Below are 15,296 nucleotides of genomic sequence, written 5' to 3' on the forward strand. Positions count from 1 at the left end.
TTAAGTTTTTTACTTGTTGACAACTACAGCTGATATAAACTAATGGTTCACTGATCTCAGCAGAAAGTCAAAGAACAACAAGTTATAACAGTCTGGGAAAAGAATCAGAGGCTGAATTGGTCAAAACCTAGTTGTATTTCATTTTCCACATGATGTAAAATGGCCACTTAAGTACTTTATATAAACTTAAGAGGAGGTTGGTGGACAATGTGAATGTACATAAGAATTAATATTAACACATTTTTTAAAAATACATGAGGTGGTAGGCAGAATGATGACAATACTCACCCCATGCAAAAAAAAAAAAAATCCATGACCTAATCCCCAAAGCTGTGAATATTGTCTCACAAGGCAAAGGAACTTTGCAGACATGATTAAGTATCTTGCAATGACAATATTATCCTGGATTATCTGGGTGGGCTTGATATAATCCACAAGGGTTCTTATAAGAGGGAGGCAGTGGAGTTACAGATGTAAGGATAGAAATAGAGGTCATAAAAGAGAGAAAATGGCACACTGCTGACTTTGAAAGTGGAGAAGGGGGCCGTGAGCCAAGGAATGCCAGTGGCTTTCAGAAGCTGGAAAAGTCGAGAGAACGGATTCTCCCCCTAGAGCCTCCAGATGGAACACAGCCCTGCTGACGCCTTGATTGTGGTCCACTGAACCATGTCAGACTTCTGACCTACGGAACTGAAAGATAATAAATCTGTGTAGTTTTAATAGGTTTGTAGTAATCTGTTACAACAGCAATAGGAAGCTAATACACATGGGTCAGGGGTCATCTCATTTGGTCCTTAAAAATTATAGCCATTTTACAGATGAGAAAACTGATGTCCGATTAGTTGTAGTTGAGGAAGGAATGAATGAACAGACTTTTCAAGGCCAAGTGGCTTTATAATCTGGCAGGCGAAGATGTAGAATTCTGAAATAATGAAAAAACAAACTCCTCAAAAGAGGGTTTAAGAATAATGGAACAGAGAACGAAAATCTTATTATAATTCCTATGTTTATTTGAATAGTTTAAAACTATTCTGATGCAAGATATTTAAGTCTATTTTTCCTTTATTCTATTTCTAATATTTTTTTATTTATGGCTCTAATATTGATCAAGCATGCAGATTTATTAATTTATTTCTTTTTGTATTCTTCCTGCTGTCTGAAGAAATATTTCCCCTTGTATATAACAAACAACTGTTAACATCATTTATTTACACCCAGAGATATTGAAGACTTACTTTCAAAACTCATTGTGTGGTACTCAGAACTCAATTCCTGCTGCAGCTATGGGACCTGTGAGTCTAAATCCAAGGCATCCCGTATAAAGTGAGATTGCACAGTAAAACAATTTAGGGCAGTTCAAATCACTTTAGATATCATAATATTTGAGTTTTTCCTCTTCCTAGATAGCATTGAAAAAGGAAAGCTAAGTTCATACTTATTCAAAATGTTGTCTTTCAATAGTAATGTACCTTAGTAGACAAATCATGATCAGGTTGATGGCCCTAGAATTCAGTTACTAGCTATATACTCTTAATTCAGGGTGATTTAAGCTATCCCTCCTGCCAGCCTGCCCCACACAGCCTGATTTCTTCCTTTGTTTACTTGATAAATATTCACTGTGTGCCTCACCTGTGTCAGGTACTATTCTAGATACTGCTTATATACCAGGGTGCTAAGTAGGTAAAAATCTTTGCCTTGTGTTTACATTCTAGTGGAGGGAGATAGACAATGAACAAATAAGTAAAACCTGTATAGATGATCTAGAAAGAAGAGTTGCTGTCATTACAACAAATATTTCAATATCATAAAAATATCAGAAAAAAGAGAGATTTGTATTGTATTTTGCTCCCAAAACCAAGACTAAATTCAATGTAATAATGTTGCCAAAAGTAAAATTTTGACTCAGTATATGAAAAGAATATATGATGAATAAATTTTTTTCTTCCAAACCATGAGTATTTATATTTTATGAATAATAGTGTAACTATTTGCGTTTCCTTTTTCACTTTGGCTGCTAGGAAATTTAGATAAAGTTGCAGTCGTATTTAGTAATTGTGTACAATTTATTGGTCTGCATCGTTATGTACTGAATTTCCAGTAGTATTATTTTATTATTCTACCCTGGTTTTTCTTTCATTTTGATTTCTTTATTCATTTATATTTTAATATATTGGTTTTATTTCTGTAAACCAAGATCTAAGCTTACTGACTAGTAAGCAAAACTACCCCAGGACAACAAGTACTTAAGTTTTATAGTTTCATAGACTAAATCAAGAGGTTCTGCCTTTATACTTCTTAAAACTTTCTGGATGAAAAATGCTAAATCACAGAAAGGTAAGGATCCTTATCGAAGATTTCATAGTGAATCTTCAAGCATGGCTCATTAACTACCTATTAGACAAGTGGCTAATTAACCACTTAGAATGAAATGGGAGTGGAGGTGTTTTCTGCATTACGGAGGCTATTGGTTAAAATGTAATCTAAGGATAATTATCTCTAAATCACAAAATTCTACTAGCTTTTAAGTTTCTATCTCCTTTATGTGACATCCTGCCAGTTATCTTTGAGTTTTGATGAAAGAAAGAAATTAGGATGACTCACTGGGTCCTCCAAATTCTTCCCAAATTTGTAAAGAAGAATAAATCTAGGTACAAAATCTATAAATCATAGCAAATAGATCTATTTGAGGAGACTAGGTAAGACATTAGAAATGCCTTTAAATTATTGCAACATATACCTGCATTAAAAAGAAATTATGTAATTCAGATTCAAAGGTAGGATTTCAAAGGAAAACATGACACCTAAGTCAATAAGTTACATGACCCATCACAGAAATATTTGAAATATTTTGTCCAGTAGTTAATACAACTGCTGATAAGTTTACTAAAGAGCCCAAGGGGAAGATTAATTATTCAGCAGTGGAATAAATTGAAAAGTTGGCTCTAACTGCTTCAACACAAATTGAAAATCTGCAAAACTCTCAGCAACAATCACAGAAAATACGAGTGAATTTGAAACCAGTTTTTGCAATTGGTCCAGCAACATCTCCTTTTTCTTCCTCTTATCCCTCAAACTCCATTTTCCCCATTCCAGCTTATCCAATTACCCACCTCACCCCCAGCCAACCACCCACTCTACACTAACCAACACCTTTCTGATATGGCAGGTCCTCTCTGCATTTCCCCTCCCTCCCTCCCTTCCTTATCTATAACGCTCTATACTGGGCATTGAGGGTACAGAGACAGAACACAGGATCACATCCTCCGAGAGCATAAGTTACCATCTAATGGCGAGTGTGGCAGACAGGGAGAATGACATGTGAGAAAAAATTAGGAATAAACGCGAAAATGATAGGTACAAACAACCTGCTGTGAAAACACAGATGAAGAGGCAATTAATTTCTGTCATTTTCTAGCAAGAGTGGGTGACAAATATCTTCACTGTGCTTATTCCCCTCCCATCTGTTTCTCTCACTTCTAATGGGGACGATTTGGGATCTGGGTTGTCAGTTTCTGCTACTGAAATGTGAAACTGGAGGATGAAATTTATTCTGATGTCAACTACAGAAGATGCTGCATTTAACTTAGTATAGTGAAAGAGCAGTTTAATGACCAAATGTCTAGAAGAAACAACTGTTCTACATCCCTGTTGCCAGTTTCTACATTAGGATCCCCCAATGCTAGCTGCTTTCAGCCATGTTTTCTCATTTTTTCCTCTCTCCTCCAACTTCCCAATGTTGTTCCAGGATTTCCCAGTGTTTTGCTTTTGCTAACTCATTAGTTCCTCATACCAGGCTATTCTGTTAATAGTTTCATTACACTGAAAGTATATGTAGACCAGTCAATGTACCAAGACGATTTGTTTGTCCATGTGTTATGAATTTAGAGGCCCTCTCGAGGGTCACTTTGTCTAAAATGCTATCACTGTATGTGTCTTATTAGTCATCCAAATATCCCTGTGAGGGCAAGGCAGAAGATCTATCAGTCATTTGTACCTCAGTTATAATTATTTTGTCATATCATTTTTCTCTAAACATTCAGCAGAGATGAACTACCCTGGGGAGGGTAATTTGCTCATTCAGCCACCGTTTGCTTAGCATCCTATTCTATGTTAAGTTGTTACAAAAATGAATTAAGATTTGTCTGACTCATATGCAGGTTGGGGAAAGAAATACAACCATAATTTTAATAAGTGATAATTGTTTGGAGGAACCACCAACAGTGCCTTGGGCATTCGGTAAAGGCTTCAGAGAGAGGACCAGAGATTTGAGGTAAATCTTGAAGTTTCAGTGGGAGTTGACCAGAGCTAGGGAAGGAGGAAAAAATATTAGAATTATGTACACTCTGAAATGGGAAGGGTTTAGGTGAAGGCTGATACAGAGACTTTAAGTAACTGGGAATAGCATTGTGGGTAGAGGAGAAGAGGTATAATAGATTCAGTATTGGGGAGAAAATGCCAAAAGAGAGAAAGAGACATGGGAGAATTATAAGACAGTCTATAACTATTTCAAATTTTTGCCATTGAGAGCTGTTTTAAGAGGCAAAGAATCGAGGCAGTTAGGATCAGATTAGTAGGATAATTTGGAAGGAATTAGAATGTGAATAATGGAACTGACAGGGCATGAATTGTCAACATTCCTTTTAATCAATTCCTTTTCCCAGTCCCTCAGGTCTGTATTTGTTACACATAAACATATTGAGAAACACAGGAATCCTGATTCTATCATTAACTCCTTAACACCCAGTGATATAATTTTTCATATTTCACAGGAAATGCCCAGTGATCCAATTTTTCAATGTTTCACAGGCGAGCACAAGAAAAGATGATCCTTAGGATCTCTTTTAGTTCTAAAGACCAATTATGTTTATATTTTGAAAGAATTGTGCTGTGTATAGCACTATCTAAATAGACTCCATCTCCTCCTACTAGAAGTATAAACAGTACTAGAACATTGACATTAAAGAATTCAGGATTTTATTATTTTAAATTTTAAAAATAACTTTTTTCCTCCTTACAAATATAATACAAGTTCATTACAGAAAAATTAGAGAGAAGAAAATTGTAAAACATCACACCTACCAATCAGATACTACCATAATTAATACTTGGTATATAGTCTTACTGAGAAGACTATTATTTCATGTAAGATTATATTAAATTGATGGTAAATTATTCCACATTAGAAAAAGCTTGTTTGTTTGCCTCTTATAGAGCCAAGAGCTCTTCGCACAAATAGCTATTGATCATTTCATGGGGTTCACTGAATCCAGGCAGATTTCATTCTCGCTACAAAGTCAATCAACATACAGTAAGTAACAGCTAATAGAATTACAAGTCAGTATAAATGTCTTTCCTATAGCTTCAGATGAATACTTCTTTGAAGCCCTTTCAAAGGACACACTCAAATACTGATAGGAAGAGTGAATTATGGAGCACGTAGCAGGCACTGTACAAGGTGCTTTCTAGGTGCTAACCTTAAGCCTCATACTTACACTCTAAGGCAGGTATTTTTGATCCCAGTTTTATAGATAAGATTTCAGAGGCTTGGAGAGATTAACTGACCTTATTACAGCTACATTGCTAGTAAAGATCTGAGCCAAGATTTGAACCCCAAACTGCCTGGTGGCAATCTCATATTCTTATCAGCACACCAGCATTCACTGAACTGTTTCCCAAATGATCCTAATATCTGCTGAGACAATGTTCCATGAAAAAAAGGCTTCAACTGTGTTTGGGAAACATCATATTGCAGGAAAGAAACATGTTTAACGTAATTTAACACTTAGTTTCTTAATCTTATTTGGCAATGAAAATCCCTTTTAAAAAAGAAACCCTGTTTTGAGGCTCACATGGTAACTTACATAGGTTACTATAGTTTTTTTTTTTCTGAAAACACGAAGTTGGTTATGAAGATTTTGAAAATCTTCCCCACCTCCCGCCAAGAACACAGAGACAATGAAAATTACAGAATCACTTGGGTCTTTAGACCTTTTACAGATTCATCTCCATGGCTTGAAGTTATTATGGACTGAGAGGAAGGAGTATTATCGGGGGACTAAGATAAAGTTACTGTCTGCCTTTAACTTCAAGTTTATTACAGGTTGCTGAGCCTGAGGGAAATCTGTAAAACTGTTTCCCGGGGCAATATTTTTCTTAACTGAATGAGCTTCAGTCTCCTTCTCTATAAAATCAGGTTGATAATGCTAATACACAATTAATATTAATTATGGGAGAAAGTTTCCGGATTGTGGGAGGACCTTAACTGCCTTAGATTGCAAGACAAGAAATGTAAACTTGGCTGTTACACAACAGGGAGTTGTCAAACTTTTTTTTTTTTTTTTTTAAGCAGGTTAGTTTTAAGGAAATTGGTGTGATGACAATGTATAGCAGAGATTAGAAGGGGTTACTATATTCTGTGCCTACTGTTTGGGGGTCTAGCATTACACCAAGCTGCCTTCCTCCACTCCAGTGTGGGCTTTAGCCTTGAACCAGTAGGTCCTCACTTTTTACTTCAGGACATTCTATTATTGCCTGTGTCAAGGATTTAGTTCATTGACTCAAAGCTTACCTCTTTCCAAGTTTCACTTGATTGTAGCAGGGAACTTAAATTTGACAAAGTTATGACTGCAATTTTTAGCTATCTCATAAAGGGGAAGATGGAATTGGCTAGACCAGGAAACTTGAAGTGAACAACTTCAGAGGTAGCAAGACTTGTGAATATTAAAAAGCTGGAGGAGAAAGAAAGCTGGCCTTGGCTTTTGGGTACTACACGTGTTTCCTCCTGATAGGCCTTCAGCCACATCACCCTAGTGACAAAGGGGAACAAATGTGTGAGGAAACCCAGGAATCATTCCCTGAGCTAGGTTCTTTCCTATTCAGTATAGTTTAAATAACCACTGCCCACTAGGAACATTTTGTCTAAGTTCAGGGAACCCTTGAGTTATATACCATATAAATACCAAAAGTCATTATTTTCTTTATAGTTTCAAGTACAAACAAAAATTGATTTATCATAAAATCAGATTAATGGAACTTAATCTATAGTCCCCTTGCATGGATCTCTTTCAAAACCCTGGGAGAGACCTGACAATGCCTTTGTATGTTCATAAAGTCTTTGTAAAATTTGCAAATAAAGATATTGTATTTGTAATTGGTTAAGACTTTTTCTCTTTCCTCTTCAACCTCTCCTGTGCCATATTTTGGTATTAGCATAGTGGTGGGCTTTTGGGGGATATTTAATTAATGAGATGAGTTGGGAATAAAATTAGATTTGAATAATACAATAATTCTCAACTAGGGCTGATTTTGCCCCCCAAGAGACATTTGGCAATGTCTGGAGATATTTTGGGGTATCACAACTAGGAAAGGGGTTGGAGGTGCCACTGCCATTTAGTGGGTAGAAGATAAAGAGATTGCCAAACATCCAGGAATACACGGAATGCCTCGTTCCCCGACAAAGATTTTTCCGGTTCCAAATGTCAGTAGTGCTGAGGTTGAGAAATCCTGGTTTAGTGGAAAGAATTTTAGTGGTTTGCAAGACAATTTTATGTACAGTTAAGCTATTCCTGATTGTCTGGGTACAGAAATGGCTTCCAAGAATACTCCGTGCTGACTTGCCCAGTGTTCAGATCTGAAGACATAGAACCAGAGACTATATCAGCATATGAATTTTCTCTATACTAATTAGCACTAGACATATATAGGTGCTAGACGTATATAGGTGCTAGTCCCCTCCCCTAGGAGGGGAAAGGTTTGAAATGAGCCCAAAGCTAGTCTGTGATTATTTTTCCAAACATCAAACATGTAAAAGTGAGGGTAAAATGACTATTCAAAACAATTCCTCTTCTGTCAGGAACATAATGCAGCATGTATAATTATAAATGCACCACATTTTTCTCTCTTTTTTTGATGGGAATTATGCAAAATGGAACTTACACAATTCCTGTGAGTGTAGGGTAAAAACCTATAGCAGTACTATGAACACCAAGTATGTCCGTTTTAAAAGTCACGTGTTTTATGCATCCCAACATATAAAAGAGTCCTTGGTACGACATTACCAAACATGAATTGTGAAGCTGAAAGAAAGATTTCTAAACTCTCATTAATTTAAAACATATTTTGATTTACCAGGCTAGAAGACAGACTGAATTATCTTTCCATTCCAGCTATAGAAAATATAAGAATTATCATATAAAGAGTGATCAGAAGTATGCAATCAAAAATGCTGAAGAAAAATACTATAGAGGTATATTAGGCAGTTAATTAATTAAGTAAAATGCATTATTCTTGAATTTTTGGGATGTTCATTTTATTTGTCAGCTTTTTACAATGTATAATTTGTGCTTTCTTTTATCATTTTAAATATTGACTTTTGAAACTAACTTTGAGTTTGTAACTTCAATTTCTTTTTCTTAAAAAAGGTCTACAAAGTTGTATAAAGTTCAGGCCCCACAGAACTTGGATATTCCCCTATATACAAATTTTATTTTGAAATGAAATATTGAATTGGTATTTCTTTTTATTTCTTTAAAGACAATGCTCAAGGCTCATTTCAGAAAGCAGCCCCACTGAGAAGTCTATTTTTTTCCCCCTCTTCTGCTCTGTCTTTCTAGGACTAAAATATTCTCTTCCATTTCCCTTACTTATTGGAAAACGAAGATGCAAGAAAAAAATCCTATTACCTCCGTGAAACCTGCTGCCCTAAAGTCACAAACATAATTTATGGATTCTAGCCATGCTTGCATTCCTTGCCATGCCAATAAAGTTTATAGAAATTGGAATTGGAATTAAAAAGCTTTAACCAAAAGAACCAGTCCAGAGGTCAGAACAAAATATATATGTAGGCTATAGCCAAATAAGAATATTATTCTACCTCCAGCCAGACTGTAATGCAAGTTAGCAAAAAGTAGTCTGTTTTATTTTTAAGCCAATCTGATCATGTTAACATTGAGGAAAATTTCTATTGTTGTTTAATATTTTATGACCTGAGACTTGTCATTCCATATTAGAATAAGGGGCCAAGAAAAATAGAACTTTTTGCCTTATGGTTCAGAGTATTAGGGCTTTAAGATTTAGAGAGAACATGACAAAAAATATCTCTGGTAAGGCTGAAATTACTAGTCAGGGTGAACATTATAAAAACGTAAGTAAAAATGAATTTAAAAGTGATATGAGTACATGGAATTGGTTGAAACGTAAAATCCCACAGAGAAGTATTTGAGGATTGCTGCAGGAAATCTACATTAAAGTACATTATTTCATGCCGAGAGAATCTTACTGAAATTATAAAGTACTCCTATGGCAAAAAGGAAAGAAAACCCACAGCTTTATAGCAGCAGTCAGAGTAACAGCACACATCTCAAAATAAATCCCTCACACTTTCAGAGGAATAACTCCTGCTAATCAAATGTCTCAAAACATCTGGGCACTACTTGAAGTTGCCTGAGCATTCTGGCCAAAGAGACAGAAATGTAGGTTGCAATAGGGCATAATAATATTTCAGAGCTCTGCTTCCAAAGCATTTCTAATTTCATTCGGTTTCAGAATGCCCTAGACTAATTGGGAGACCCAAAGGTGACGGGCATCAAGAGCCTTAGATGACAGCTTGGGGGAATATTTGAAGCTAAAAACAATTAGAAGGCTGGATGTGTGAGGATAATAGCAGAGAGTAGCATTTGAGCTCCTGATTTAACTTCTTATACTCTCTACTTTGCATAGCTCTGGAGTAATCAGACAGGCTTGTTGTCAGAAACTTTTAGGGAGTATCTGTAGACTTTGACCTTTAGGGGAGAATTTAGTTGAGAATTCTATCACTTGCCATTAAGGAAAATATCTAGATGGCTATATAGACTCAATCTTGTACAGAGTATGGAGAAAAGGAAGCAGTCAGATATAAAGAAAAGGCTACCAATCTAGACACAGAGAAATTATGCATGACTGTGACCTGGGTCAATTTCTTAACCTTATCTGCAAAATATATAAACACATCTGAGGGAGTTGTGATGAACATTAAATTATAGTCGTGTATGTGAAACAACTTCACAAGAGCCCTGGAACAGAGTGGTTTTGTTGTTACCGTTGTTGTTTAAATAGTTCTTCTCTTCATTTTCCAACCCCAACTACTTAGGTGGTCACGTTTAAGAGAAAGTTGCTTGTCTACTACATTTTGGAATTAATCATAATAATTTTGTTTCTTTATATGGGTAAACATTTTGGAAATTTGAGGGAGAGGGTATTAACAAAATGATGAGAAAGACCTAGCATTAGATGATTCACGAAATAATATTAGAATTCTCATTTGCAGAGAAGTAGGGATGGGAACACAACATTCCATAATAACTTACCTTTGTAAGTAGCCAAACTACTCTTTGTATTCAGATTATTTTTTCTATTTATCAAATAAATAGAAACCTAATCTGGACAAAAATCAAGTTAAAAAATATTACATGTGAAAACATGCTAAAATGAAGTCAATATAGAACCACATTGAAAAAATAAGTGCATATTTTAATTTAAGGGAAATTATTGGTAAAAATTTCTAAAATTACACATGGAAATGTCTAGTACATTATTCACCAGAATAAAATTCACTTGGATTTCTTTCTTTCTATATTTTATTAACAAGTTTCTGATGGAAAAGAATTCAGTTTGTCCTCAATCTCAATGTACTAAGTTTTAGACCTAAAAGATTTCACTAAGATAGTCTTTTATCTATAAGTTTGTCCTATGTAGACCCTGATGACAGCATCATAAGCAAGTTCCAATATAATAGGAATATAATAAACAATCTTAAATATATTATAGGAAGTATATGTAAAAGTATGTCTTAAATATACTGAAATGTGTTATATTACAATTCTTACAATTCTGCTTACCACACCACCATTCGTAATTCTTGAATTATTTTCTCTAAATATAGCAGTATTGATAATCTATATTCTTTATAGTCTGGTTTCTCTTCAAACCACTAACTTGGCCAGCTGTTGTCAAATTATAATCGTCAGTCTAAAATGCATAAAGTATCCAGGCATGGCGATGTATGCCTCTAGTCCCAGCTGTTTGTAAGACTGAGGCAAAAGGATCCCCTGAGCTCAAGAGTTTGAAGGTAGCCTAGGCAACAGCAAGACTCTATCTCCAAAATAATAATAATAATAAAATACAAAAAGTATACATATTGGTTTTATGAATCCATACACTTTTCAGAAACTACCTGGTCATTCTGTAAAAACTCTAGAGAAACAAAATTAAAGTATAATATCCAGTTGAAGTACAACTCTTAGCTATAATTCTATATTATTTGCACTGTGAAAGTTAAAGTTGTGTGCATATATTTTCATGCCAGTTTTATGCCATGATTTTCTTCTCTCTCTTTTTTAAGGTATTGAACTTAACAGGTCCACAAAGCTTCATCTGTAAATCTGAAATCCAAAATAACCCGAATACCAAAAGGTTTTCTGAGACTCATTTGTTGACAAGTCTGCCATGGCTGAACATGAGGTTATTTATGATCTTTCTGTTTCTTTTTCATTTTTGCACAGTTATTGATCATACATTTCCCTGCAAAAATAGTCATGTCTTTGACAGTGGATCTATGTAATCTCTGATATGGGTGCCATATCAGTGTTCTCAAATCCTAAAAGTCGTAATTTTGATGCACATCTAGTTCATGGAGTTCAGGAAAGATTGTAGGTGTGGATTTCCTTCAGGATTGCTCTTGTCTCAACTCTCAACATTTTTTCTTTATTTCTGCTTTCCAAGGAGTCAGTAAATTTAGATTACATTAGAGGTCAGCTGTGCCTAGAAGTTGACCAGGGGTTAATAATTCAGGACCTCTTGTGAACCATTAAAAGTGGAATTGAAGTTATTTCTGTCAGAGAGGAGGGGAAAACACTAGATGCCAAATAGGAGAATCCATTTGAAAACATACAAACAAAAGATATGGTCTTTTTTTCATGGAAGGAAATAGGATACTAAAATGCTAGGTAAACTTATTTATAAAATAAATAAATTTTATTTATTTACTTTATATATAGCAGTTTTATTTTATCAGCACATCTCAGACAGCATATACCTGTCACTGTGCACTAACTGCTAGGAGTCCTACGATTTTCTACCATAATCCAGCTGTTTTTAAAGTTTTTGATAGATGGCTCTTACTGCTCTGCCACCCTGCTCTGTGAATCATGTAATTGTTTACTGTCCTGGTCCATTTAACTCCCATTTAGGACCATATCTCATACATATATAGAGCATTTGTATTTCCTTTCTTTGAGCATAAAAGAAAACACTTTTATGTTTTCTGCTTACAGGATTTCAGAAGTCAAGTTATTAATGCAATAAGGTAATTTGGCCTATGTGAGTTCTCCCCTCTCTTCCTCCCTTTCTTCCTTTCTTCCTTCCTTCCTTTCTCCCTCCCTCCTTTAGACCCTCCTTCCTCCCTCTCATTCTCCCTTTCTTTTTTCAAATGAATATTATCTTTAAGGAACTTTGATGCATGTGGAGTCCTTCTCTTGAAATACAATGCTTTTTTTTTTCCCATATGGAATTTAAACTTATACAAATGTTGCCCTATTTAAAGTATTTGTAATGAACTTTTTTCTTTATTAGGAAATGCTATAAGACAGAACTTGATCAAGTGATAGTATGATTATATGAATTAAGCAAACATAGATCATACATTCATATCATTTGGTATGGATACAAGAATAGAAATTTGAAAGAAAACTTCTCTACCTTGGTAAAATTTCCAAATAAATTCAGGGGAAGGATGAAAACATCATTCAATCGACTGTACCAATTTAAAGTGCCGTATTTGAGAAATTTAGACATATGTACACCTGTGAAAACATCAATACAATCAAGATCATGAACATATTCATCACCCACAAAAGTTTCTTCAAGTGCTCGCTTCGGCAGCACATATACTAAAATTGGAACGATACAGAAGATTAGCATGGCCCCTGCGCAAGGATGACACGCAAATTCGTGAAGCGTTCCATATTATATTTAAAAAAAAAAAAAAAAAAAAAGTTTCTTCAAGACTATTTGTCATTCTTCCATCCCATCCCTCCTGGCTCTCCTCCCTGCCTTGTCCCCAGGCAACCACCGATCTGCTTTCTGTCACTATAGAATAATTTGCATTTTCTAAATTTTTATGTAAATGGAATTGTACAGTGTGTACTTTTTTTTAACTGACTTCTGTCACTCAGTGTAATTATTTTGAGATCCATCCATGCTGTTAGGTGTGTTAAGAGTTTATTTCTTTATAATGCTGGGTAGTGTTACATTGTATGGATATGGCACAATTTCTTTATCCACATACTTGTTCATGAATCAATTTGGGTATATACTAGTGTTTGATATTACAAATAAAGCTACTGTGAACATTTCTGTGTAAGGACATATGCTTGAGTAAATATCTTGGAGTGGAATACATGGATCATATGGTAGGTGTATATTTAACTTTTCCAGAACTTGCCACATTGCTTTTCAAAGCAGTTGTACCATTTTATATTTCCATCAAGAGTGTATGAGAGTTCCAGTTAGCCCATACCTTCAACATTTGGTATGGTCCAGCCTTTTAGTTTGAGAAATTCAAATAAGGGTATAGTGGTATATAATCATGTTTTAATTTATGTTTTTCTAACGAATAATGATGTTGAGAATCTTTTCATGTGACTATTTTTCATCTATATATCTATTTTTTTGGTGAAGTGTCTATTCAAATTGTATACCCATTCCTTAAAATTACTAGAGGTAGAGGAGGACATTACGTAATGATTAAGGAGTCAACCCACCAAGAAGAGAGCGCAATCTTAATGCACTGAACAATGAGCTGCAAAACATGGGAAGCCAAAACTGATATAAATGAAAGGGGAAATAGCCATGTTCACAATTATATTTGGAGATTTTAACACCTTTCTATCAATAACTTATAGAAAGAAGAGACAAGACTTAGAAGAACTCAACAACACCAACAACTAGTAAGACACCATTGAGATTCATGGACCATTCTACCCAACAACAGCAGAATACACATTCTTTTTTTTTTCTCTGAGACAGAGTCTTACTCTGTTGCCTGGGCTAGAGTGCCATGGCATCAGCCTGGCTCATAGCAACCTCAAACTCCTGGGCTCGAGCTATCCTCCTGCCTCAGCCTCCCAAGTAGCTGGGACTATAGGCATGCACCACCATGCCCGGCTAATTTTTATATATATTTTTACCTGTCCATATAATTTCTTTCTATTTTTAGCAGAGACAGGGTCTTGCTCTTGCTCAGGCTGGTCTTGAACTCCTGAGCTCAAACAATCCGCCAGCCTCGGCCTCCCAGAGTGCTAGGATTACAGGCGTGAGCCACCACACCCAGCCCAGAATACACATTCTTGACAAATTCCATGCAACATATATCAAGATAGATAATATCCTGGGCCATAAAACAAACCTCAACAAATTAAAAAGAATTGAAACCATACAGAGTATGTTTTCTAACAACAATTGAATTAAACTTGAAATTAATGACCAAAAGATTACAGGAAAATCTTTAAAAATGTGCAAATAGACCACACACTTCTAAATAATTCATGGGACAAAGAAGAAGTCTCATGGGAAATAAAAAAAATAGGTTTCAACTGAATAAAAGTGCAAAAAAAATAAAAATGTGTGGGACACAGATAAAGCAGGGCTAAGAGGAAAATTCATTGCACTAAATGCTTATACAGGTACAGCCTGCCTTTTGTATCCACAGGTTCCACATATGTGGATTCAATGAACTGAGGATTGAAAATATTTGGGGAAAAAATGGATGATTGTGTCTGTACTGAACATGTACAGACTTTTTTTTTCTTGTCATGTTCCTCTAAACAATACAGTAAAACAATTATTTATTAATACATAACATTACATTGTATTAGGTATTATAAGTAATCTAGAGATGATTTAAAGTATAAAGGAGGATGAGTGTGGGTTATGTGCAAATAATACAACATTTTATATAAGGAACTTAAACGTCTGTGGATTTGGGTATCTATGGGGGGTCCTGGAACCAATTAGAAAAGAGAAAAAAGTCTCAAACTGATAAACTCCTAGAAAAACAAACAAAAAAATAAGCTCAAAGTGAGCAGAAAGAAGTAAATAATAATGAAAAGAACAGAAACCAAAGAAATTGAAAACACAAATATTATATAATAGAAAAAACAAATGCAGAAAAGTTTGGTTCTTTGGAAAGAGCAATACATTTGACAACCTCTGGCAAAACTGACAAAGAAAAAAGAGACAGAGAAAGGGAAGACACAAATTAA

General features: G+C 35.1%; 1 non-coding gene across 1 annotated transcript; it reads left to right on the forward strand.

Annotated features, from left to right (window-relative positions):
- Positions 1-12,899: 12,899 nt before the first annotated feature.
- On the forward strand, positions 12,900-13,004 carry LOC138396110 (U6 spliceosomal RNA). The gene has a single exon (XR_011235590.1). It is a non-coding gene; the product is annotated as a U6 spliceosomal RNA (small nuclear RNA).
- The last annotated feature ends 2,292 nt before the right edge of the window (positions 13,005-15,296 follow it).

Source organism: Eulemur rufifrons, chromosome 15 (genome assembly GCF_041146395.1).
Source record: "Eulemur rufifrons isolate Redbay chromosome 15, OSU_ERuf_1, whole genome shotgun sequence".
Lineage (NCBI taxonomy): Eukaryota > Metazoa > Chordata > Mammalia > Primates > Lemuridae > Eulemur > Eulemur rufifrons.